The following is an 11,267-nucleotide window of genomic DNA, read 5'->3' on the forward strand; positions in this document are numbered from 1 at the left end:
CATATTTATCAATAGAACAGAACAGAAAGCCCAGAAATAAATGGATACATATATGGTCAATTAATTTATGACAAAGGAAACAAAAATATTCAATGGGGAAAGGGCAATCCCTTCAATGAACAGTGTTGGAAAAACTAAACAGCCACATGCAAAGCATGAAACTATATCACTATCTTAAATCACACATAAAAATTAACTCAAAATGGATTAACAATTTTAGTGTAAGACATGAAACCATAAAACTACAAGAAAACATAGGAGATAAATTCCTTGACATCAGTCTTAGAGATAATTTTTTGTATTTGACTCCCAAGGCATGGGCAACAAAAGCAAAAAATAAACAAATGGGGGCACACCAAACTATAAAGCTTCTGCACAGTGAAGGAAATCATCAACAAAATCAAAAGGCAGCCTACTGAATGGAAGAAGGTATTTGCAAATCATATGTCCAATAAGGGGCTAATATCCGAAATATATAAAGAGCTTATACAATTCAATAACAAAACAAACCAACAATCTGATTAAGAAATAGGCAGAGGATTGATTAGACAGACACATGAAAAGATGCTCAACATCACTAATCATCAGAGAAATTCCAATCAAAACCACAATGAGATATCACCTCAGACCTGTTAGAATGGCTATTATTGAAAAGAAAAAAATAACAAGTGTTGGCAATGGTGTGGAGAAAAGGAAACCTTGTGCACTGTTGGTGGCAATGTAAATTGGTACAGCCACTATGGAAAATAGTATGAAATTCCCTCAAAAAAATTAAAAATTGAAATATTATATGATTCAGCAATTCCATTCTGGGGTATTTATCTTAAAAAATGAAAACACTAATTTGAAAATATATATTCACTCCTACATTCATTGCAGCGTTATTTAGAATAGACAAGATATGGAGCCAACCTAAGTGCCCCTGGATGAATGAATGGATAAAGAAGATGTAATGTATATATAATGGAATACTGTTCAGTCACACAAAAGAATGAAATCCTGCCATTTGTGACAGCATGGATGGACCTTGAGGGTATTATGTTAAGTGAAATATGCAAGACAGAGGAAGAGAAATACTGTATGATTTCACTTATATGTGGAATCTAAAAAAGAAAACACATGAACAAACAAAACTCATAGATGCAGTGAACTCATTGGTGATTACCAGAGACGAGGGGGTTAGGGAGTATGCAAAATGGATAAAGGGGATCTATAACCAAGCATACAAAAGGTACACACTTCAGTTATAAAATAAATAAGTCATGGGGATTTCATGTATAGCAGGGTTACTATAGTCAATAGTATTATATATTGCAAAGGTGCTGAAAGTGTATATTTTAAAAATCCTCATCACAAGAAAAACATTTTTGGTAACTTTACATAATGACAGATGGTAACTAGACTTATTGTGGTGATGATTTTGCAATGTATATAAATATTGAATTAATATGTTGCACACCTCAAACTAATATGTTATGTCAATTACACTTCAATTTTAAAAATGGACACTTTAGAGTTCCAGTGTCTGAGTGCTGAACCAATTCTGGTAGAGCTTGAGGATTCTTATATGCAGCTGGCTTTTGCCCCACTGATGTGCAGGCCTAGAGTAATATCAGTAGTTATAGAACAGGAGGACATACTGGAGAAGCACCAGGAAAGCAGAATGCGAGGGCTTGATGGCTAAGGTGGCTACAGGAATGAAGGAAAGAAGGATCAAAGATAACTCACTTATACCTATTGTTTCTCAGTTAATTCACAAAAACAAAAAGAATACTGCTCATTTAATTAACGGAGAAGCTTTCAGAACAGTTTTTTTTTCTTTTAGAACAGCATTAACGAAGGAGCACCGAACAGTATTCTTCAAATGATTCTTTGATTTCAGAAAATAAATGCCTGATAGATTGCACACTTTTTGCTTAACTGTATGTTTACTGAAAGTTGAATGAAAGGAAAGCTTAATGCTATACATTTTCTCTGGTATATTTAACCTACAGTCACAAATGATTATATTGGCATATATTCTCAACTTCAAATAGACATTCTCTGCTAATACATTTCTCTACTAAGGTTGTCCTCCTACCTGCCACAAAAAATGTATTTTATACCTTTTGCTCCCACCTCAAACTTTGACCTCCTCCACTCTCCACATTGCCCTCACTTTTTTTTCATTATATGTGTTTCAGTTGTACAGCATTATAATTCTACCTCTGTTTACGCTACAAAGTGATAAACCCAAGTCTAGTTATCACCCATCACCCTGCAGTTGGCCCCCTTTGCCCCTTTGCCCACCCCAACCCCTTTCCCTCTGATAAGCACTGGTCTGTTCTATGTATGTATGAGTTTCGTTTGCTTACATGTTTGGTTTTGGTTTTCGTTTTAGATTCCATACCATATGAGTGAAGTCATATGGTATTTTTCTTCTTCTGACTTAACTCATTAGCATAATACTCTTAAGTTCCATCCATGTTGTTGTAAATGGAAAGATTTCATTCTTTTTATGGTTACCTTGAATCCTCCTACTTCACAGGGAATGTAGACATCATCAGACATGCACAACCCATTTCTTTTGCTACCGGATTTATAAACCTACCTGCAGTCACACTGCTTTCTTCCCTCTTGCTACCCTTCAGGAAGTATCCCTCTCTTATCAAATAACTTTTTTTTTCTGCAGGGGTCTGGATCTTATCCCTTCTAATCTTTTCAAGGAGTTTGTTCTTCAAGTTGTTCCTTTTCTCTATTTTAATCTTTGATCTTCACCTTTTTTACTGGGTCATTTCTCTTAACATACATACCTTCTCTAGTATCTTCCATTAAAAATAACTCTGGGGCCCACATTCCCATTGTGTCTCTGACACCTTCTTGATCAAAAGTTCTCTATATCTTTTTCTTCATTTCCTGACCTCTCATTAATTCTTTATTTTTGCCTTAATGTGTTGCTCTCTCTTGTCCAAAAATTAGTCAAGAAAAGCCACCAATATCTGCTATGATGCAAAAGTAGCCTGCTAAACATTTTATCACCTTTCAATGTAGTGGGACACTGATAGTCTCCTTGTAACATTTTGTTGACCTCACTCAGTGCACCTCAGTGTTCTGGCTCTCTTTCTATATTTGTGACTGAAGCTTCTCAGAACCCCCTTCCTTTACCCAAACTGAGTAATGTAGTTCTTTGGGGTTTAGTCCTGGGCCCTCCACTCTTCTCCATACTCTCTCCTTAGGTGTTCTTATCCATTTTCTTTTTCTAAATTGTCTTCCTTTTTTCCTCCCTCCTTACCCCACCTCTCTTCCTATCTCTTTTTTTTCTATCTATCTATCTATCTATCTATCTATCTATCTATCTATCATCTATCTCCATAGAAAATGCACTGTTTTGTTTTCTATTGCATATATTATAGGCTACTTTAGATATAATTATAAATCTTAAAATTTTTTTAATGTTTATTTTTGGGAGAGAGAGAGAGAGAGAGCAGGGGAGGGGCAGAGAGAGAGGGAGACACAGAATCCTAAGCAGGCTCCAGGCTCCAGGGTGTCAGCACAGAGCCCGAAGTGGGGCTTGAACTCATGAACCACGAGATCATGACCTGAGCTGAAGTCAGATGCTTAACTGACTCAGCCATCCAGGTGCCCCTTGATATCATTCTAAATCTTTCTTTGGACACCTAATCATATAGTTTATAGAGATATACCCCATTTTTCAAAACGACATGGTAGTGTTCATTACTATGAACATATTCACAATTATTTAATCATTACCCCCCACCCCTGTCAACATTGATATTATTTACAGGTTTTTATTTTAATAAATAGTGGTGCATCAGATATCCTTGTGCTTTTCCCCATGCATACACTTGTGAGGACTTCTCTAGGGTAGTAAGTAGAACTGATGGAGGATATGGGCATTTTAAATTTTACTAATTACTGCCCACTCACCCTCCAGTGAACTAGAATATACATCCACAAGTAGAATATGAGAATATGTTTTTCCACACTCTTGTCAATACTTGTTATCACTAAACCTTAGAACTTTTACCAGTATTATGAGTAAAAAATTCCATTTCACTATGGCTTAGATTTTAATTTTTCTCACTATAAATGGGAGTGAGCACTCTTTTTCATATGACTATCAGCCATTTGTATGTTCACTTCCACAAGTTCTCTGTTCATATCTTTGCCCAATTTTATACTGGGTTATTTTTATTTTTATGTTGATTTATAGGAATTATGTTAGATTATGGGCAGTTTCTTCTGTTATGTATGTTCACGCTACTTAATATTCCTAAGCTCACTTTAGTCAATAGGTAATCATGAATACCTAATAGAGTTATTTTAAGGATTAATTGAGGTAAGATATTTAAAGCCCTTCATCCAATACCTGGCACATAGAATTCCTCAATAAATGGTTGCTGCTGCTATTGTTTATATTTTAATTGTTTTTATTTTATATGTTTATAATAAATAATATATTATTATTGTTTATATATCTTATTATTATATTTTATTATTGTTTATTATATTTTTTCATCACAAAATCCTACCACATTTTCCTCAGGCCCCAGCTCAAGTTTTCATTCATTTATTCATACATCTCATGAATCTTTATTGAGGACCTTATATGTATCAGAAACCGTTGTAGGTGCTGGAGATACATCACTGAGGTCAACCAACAGTAAGCAAGCCAATACATAAGCATATGTATAATATAGAGCCAGTGGGAAGTGCTATGGGGCAGGGTAAGGGGATCAAAAGGCCAAGACAGGGTATGCTATTTTAGATCGAGGCCAGGGATGGCATCTTTTCTTTTTCAGTGAAAACTGTGTGAAGTAGGAAGATCCATGGGAATACCTGGGAGAAAGAGAAAGTACTTTGTTCATGTATTTGTTTATTTCCCATCTCACTCTTACTGTAATATACGACTATACTATACTATTACTATCATATAATGTTTTTTTCATGACTATATTCCCAGAATGGTACCTCTCACACATTAGAATTCAATGAATTCCTATGAGATGAAAGCCAAATCCCTGCCTTCAGAGAATCTACAATATGGTTGATGGACAAGTGTTACATAGAGGAAAAATAAACTAATGATGGATTAGTAGAGAATTAGATTCCTAATGAATGTATTGCTAATGAGGGGTTCATTAGTTTAAAAGAGTGAAAAATCCAGGAAAATCCTGGCTTGAAATAGGCTAGAGAGACAGAATTTTAACATGGGCCACATGTTAAATGATGGCTAGCCTTTGGATATTTGGAAAAGAAGGGGGACACTTTCCAGGTAGGGTGAATGGTTTATGCAAAGGTGGGATACATGTCAAAAGTTTAGTTGTAGTAGATATTGGGAAAATTTAAGATATCAGATTGGACATTTGAGACGTCAGTATGTAGTCACTGAGGTTTTTGAGAAGATATGCTAACTAGGATTTTTAGAATTTTATATAAAATAGATTGGAGATGGGAGAGCTTATAGGCAGTCATTGCAACTGTTCAGAAGGCAGTAGGTGTTGCACTATGGTGATGTCTTTGGTGATAGACAGAAAGAGAGATATGAAAGATGTTTGAATAAAGATCTCAGGGGGATTTTGTTTTGGACTAAATATGCATTGGATGGTCAAATGTGTTGCTAAGGACAACTCCAAGGTTCTTAACTTTGTTGACTGAGTGATGGTGCCATAGACAAAAGTTCCAAATGGTAAATTCCTTTCAGAGGTAGGGGCTGAGAGAGGAAAGTGGGTAGAAGTCAAAGTGATGGAAGATATCCAAGTGGAAATTTCCAGTAAGACTTCAGATGACTAAGGGATTTAGAGAATGTAGTCTCTTTCCAAATATTTTTTTTCTTTTTGCCTATATAGAAAGTGTTTACTTTATGTGTTTCCCTGTGGCTCTGTTGATTACATTCTTATGTGTGGTTTGAAGCTCCTCTGCTTCAAACCTGTATTTGTTTTGGGCACGGTTGGAGTAGGGTGCTAATGAGCCCAAGGTCATGGGTTTGATCCCCAGAAGGGCCAGTTAGTTTCATGGAGAGGAAAACTGTGTTCTGTGGTTCACAGACTTCACCCCTAATCCTGTCTACTTGTCTCTAAACTATGTAGCATTGGTCCCAAGGCAGGGGACATGAGAAAGTATGAGTGATTATGTGCAATCCAGTAAAACTACTGGAAGAGTGGCTTCACGTGGGTTTATCTGGGTTGCTTCTTCAAGAAATTTTGTTTGCCTTTCTTCAGAGATCATATTTTCAGAGACAACGTCATGACCAAATGCACATGGAACAGTATTGTTTATGGCCACCCACATCTGTTTTACCACATTTATTTACTTCTCAGGTAAAAGGCAGTATGATGATCCAAGAATGTGTTGTTCAGTGCAAGTGTCTTCTTGGAAGTATTTGAATATTATCAGTCTGACTTTGGGAATTGGCTTACTAATATTGTACAAATAAACCCTGGAGAACATGAATGTGCCCAAAAGACTCTCTAAGCAAACCTTTTACTGACATATTTTCCTTATCTTATCAGGCTGCTCTAGCTTGCTGCATACTCTTACTGGGAAATACAAGTCTACACTCAGAATTCTTGCGAAATGATCATACGTGGATGCAGCATAGAATGTGCTGTGTTTAAAAGAGTGACGGTGTTCATAGAACAACCTTTGGACAAACCCACAGAAGGCATCTTCTACATAAGTACAGAGTTGCCAAGATTTGCTGGGATAGCATCTGAAGTCTGTTTTTGTGGATACTGCATTTTCAAAAATCAATCCTAGAGGTTCTCAAATTGCTTTTCCAGTTGACTGATACACCCCTGGGTCCTTTTGGGTTGCAAGAGCAACCCAAAGAAGATTTGGAATAATGTTACACACATATTGAAAGATTCAAACTAAATCCTCAGTTTAAGAAGCACTTGAAAATAGGTTCACTTTTCTTTCAGGGACTCTTGTGTTTGCCACATCAGGGATATTTCTATTTGACATTATGGAAAATTTGAAAGGCTGAGTAGTAAGAGACTAGACCATCAAATATTATTTAACAGGTTGCCAAAAATTACAGTGATGACTTAGAAGAATACAGCATGGAACAAATATGACTAAAAGTAAAAGGTAGAATAACTGAAGTTATATGCTGATGAATTCAGGAAAACTGATTAAAAAGTTATTGGTATTTAGGTTGTGCATAATGAAACACAAGGGACTTATTTGCATTGTTTTCTTGAACTTATAGTAAAAGAGTAGTTATTTTGATATTATATAGGGACAGCCTGAAAATACCATATAAGCTCTTAAAAATCATTATATGGAAAGTTTGTACCTCTGATGGCTGGGCTGGGCCAGGATGAATAAAAAGAAAGGATCAGTGACACAGCAAGAAAATGCTGGGCTCACATTTGTGATGCAAGGATTTTTAGGTTCAAACAGTTCTTTTCACTTGATTTTGCTGTCAGAATCAAATTAAGGAAAAAAGTGGTCACTTGGTCAGTGTCAGAAAAGTTGAGGCCTTGAACCAGAGCGTACATAGGAAAGGGTGTGACAAGCCAATGGAGAGAGTTCTACCTTGGGTATCTTAGGTCTTTAATTACCTCTCTCATGACCAATAAGACAATGGAAGTAGAGATAATGAAGGAAATCGTACAAAAGTTAGGAATCACACTAAACAAGAGCTGATGAGCAGACCAATGCAGAACTGTGCCAGTGTTTTAATCTAGCCATAGAGAAATTGAAAAGATGAAAAGAAAAAATTAATACAAAGTGATGAGTTTCCATAAAGGTTAATTTATTAAATTTAAGAAACTTCTCTTTATTCTGAGATTATATCCATGATATTTAAATGCATTCCCTTGTAACTACAGAAAGATTCTTTTTAAATGTCCTTACTGTAGTCAAATATATTTTTCTACCTTATGTCTATTTATACATTTATTTTTGGAAATTGCACTATTTTGAGAAATCTAGAAGTTTAGGGACTTGCATGATAATGTTCAATCCTCAAATACTAATATTAGGTAGACTATATTATTATTATTATTATTATTATTATTATTATTATTATTAATTTTTACAAAAGAGGAAACCGAGACTCACAGAAGTTGTTTTAATTTGTCCAAAGCAGCCAACTAGAAATGTCAGAACCACAACACAAGCCCACATCTGCCTGATTTCGGTGCTCATGCTTCTTACCACCATGTTATCCCTGTGGGTATGAGTTAGGGTCCAGTGAGGGGAGCAGAAACCATTCTAGGTATTGTAAACAGAGGGTATTTAATACAGGTGATGGAAGAAATGAGTATCCAAATAAGAAAGGGGAGTCAACCCAGAGATCAACATCAGGAAGTCACTACCATCGTTGCAGACAGGAGATGGTGTTCCCATCTGAGAAAAACCATCTGGGTGGGTCTAGGTCCCCTCTGGGGACAGGGTGCTACTCAGGGTGGGAGCAGGAACCATGGAGGACTTGCCATCAGTGCCAAAGATGCTACTTGAAACAGAGAGAGAAAATGGGGAAAACACCCCAGGTTCTTCCTTCCTCCTGCCTTGCTTCTTTTGTCACAGTGCCTCTTATTAGGCAAACCTAGTCAGCAACCAGGGAACACAGGGACAGGGAAATATTCCTTGTGAAATAGCGAATGAAGTGAATGTTGGGAAATGGGTATGAGCGCAAACAGATAAACATTCTAGTGTAAAATATGTACCTTTTACTGTGGCTGTGAGGTCTAGAGATACCAGGAGAAACTTTTCAATATTAACAGTGTAAGAGAATTTATTTGGCATAGGAAGGGGATGGGAATGTTTCCATTCCCAAATGACCTTTAAAGCAGAGAGAGGCAAAAGAAATAAGAAGAGTATTTTGGTCTTGGGGTAACCCTGCCTTTGGGTATTTTAGGTTCTATGAGGGTGGCTGATGTAGAAGTTCTGGGCCAAATAAAGTGGCAGAGCACAACCCTGGGTATGGTTTCTGCTTCTGATACTGTTGTCTCCTTCCTTCTTTACAGGAACAATTACTTTCTCCTCACTCTCTCTCAGAGATTTGAGGTTGGGAAGGACAGTCCCATAGTTGTGGGGTGGAATGATAGATTCAACCATAGTACTTATAAATTTTTTTTTTTTTTTTTCAACGTTTATTTATTTTTGGGACAGAGAGAGACAGAGCATGAACGGGGGAGGGGGAGAGAGAGAAGGAGACACAGAATCGGAAACAGGCTCCAGGCTCCGAGCCATCAGCCCAGAGCCTGATGCGGGGCTCGAACTCACGGACCGCGAGATCGTGACCTGGCTGAAGTCGGACGCTTAACCGACTGCGCCACCCAGGCGCCCCGTCAACCATAGTACTTATATAGAGACTTGCCATGAATAGAGATGATGACCACCCCACACCCCACTCCCCATTTCCATTTGGAGAGAGACTGTTACTACTGTTCCCTGAGAAAGAGGTTGGGAGCTAAGTAGGAGCCACTGAGTTAAATAAACAAAGTAGAGCTAGGAAATTATAGGACAGTTACTCCGTTTTTAACTTTCCTGGTAGTAGTCATTAAAAAGAGAAACCTCCTTTCTAGGCCACATTTCCTACCTTGCTTGAAATCCAAGGTCGAATTTTACTTCGGATGTGCTGCTCCAATTGTCTCAAATCCAATTTACATCTGTTTCTGTTTTTACTGATTGCTTTATTCTTTTCAAAATCATCTCATCCCATCACAGGGTGAAGGAAAGAACATTCAGAAACCAGATGTTATATTAACCATAACCATTATCCTTTATTGGATCCCAGAGAGATTTAATCTCTATCCATAAACAGGTGAGGAAGACACCAGCTTTCAGCTTAGCATTTATACTTTAAAGATGCCTCACTGAGAAGAGGGCAAACCCAGGGAGGATCTTAATTGGTATGTATAGCCCAGTGGTTCAGTTCTGTCAAACCCAAAGCTCCCCTTTATGGAACAAATATTTTATGATATACCCTTTAATGCCCCAAAGAGAAATTCATAGATAATGCTGACATATACAACTTCAACAAAAAACAAATTGTTGCCTGAACCATAATATAAAGGAGAACTAAAATGAAAATAGTTTATAATAGAATAACATGCATTACAAGATAGAAATGCTCAGGCACAACTCTATTAGAACACATAATGAAGTGGTCAGATGTTTACACTTATGTGGAGAATCATGAATGTGACAGCTGCAAGCAGACTGATCCGCTCAGAGAATGGAGAGATTCAAATAGCACAATTAGCATTGTCATCAATGATTTTTTTTTTTTTTCTAAAATAGTGGCAACACTGGGTAAAGTTCCAAATGAAATAAAGTACCACCTTCCTCTTAATTTACATGGTAATTACATTCCTGGAAAAAAATCAGCTTATATTAAAGTTATGCAAAAATACTTTGAGCTTATGAATAAACTGGAGTTACAGTCTAGGCTTACGTGATTACAAATAGGTTTGTCATCTATGTGAAATGTCTGGAGTCCTAACCCCTGTCCAACTAAATGCCAATAATGCCTTCCTCAATCATCATGACTGACAACCCCAAATGTCCTTACATGTTTACAAAATGCCATTTGGGGCTAGCATTATACCCACTGGGAAGCCCTAGAGTGGTATAATTAAGGCCCTTTTGAAGGGCAGGGATATAAGAACATGTGTCTCATGAAACTCACCCCTTGAATCCACATTTGTCTACGAAGCCCCAATTCAACCATGTCCCTGGAGACCACACTGGCTGTGATAAGCTGTCAAGAGAACAATAGGCATATTGTTGCCAAAGTTCTTGGCGAGATTCTTCATCATCAGCTTCTAGTTTTACTTATGTGGGAATGGTTCATTTCTGGACTGTATAAGGACCCAAGTCATACCTCCTCATTGAGGAATCCTGAGATTGGCTTACCATGGGATGTTACAATCACTATATGAGGGACTATCAGGAAGTGACACTGCAGTGTGAATGAGCAGAGAAATGGCGACAGGTAGGGTTGAAGGCCCAGTTAGATACGTTGGTTATTGAGCAAAAATGCTTACTTATGTTCAGAATATAATATTCATAAATTATCACTCAAAGGTGCAATTAACTATATTTTTTTCCTATAGCGTGTAAAACCAAACTTTAACAAGAATGTATCTGTCAGTATATGGAACTGACCTTGGGTCTGGATTGAGGCATGAATGGCAAAATAGTAAAAACACAGGTTTTGATGTCCTCAGTTCCAGATGCAAGCCCACCCTGCCTGTGACCTTCAGTAAGTTAAATAATGTCTTTGAGTTTCCATTTCTTCATCTGTAAAA

Source organism: Felis catus, chromosome B4, assembly GCF_018350175.1.
Source record: "Felis catus isolate Fca126 chromosome B4, F.catus_Fca126_mat1.0, whole genome shotgun sequence".
NCBI classification, from domain to species: domain Eukaryota; kingdom Metazoa; phylum Chordata; class Mammalia; order Carnivora; family Felidae; genus Felis; species Felis catus.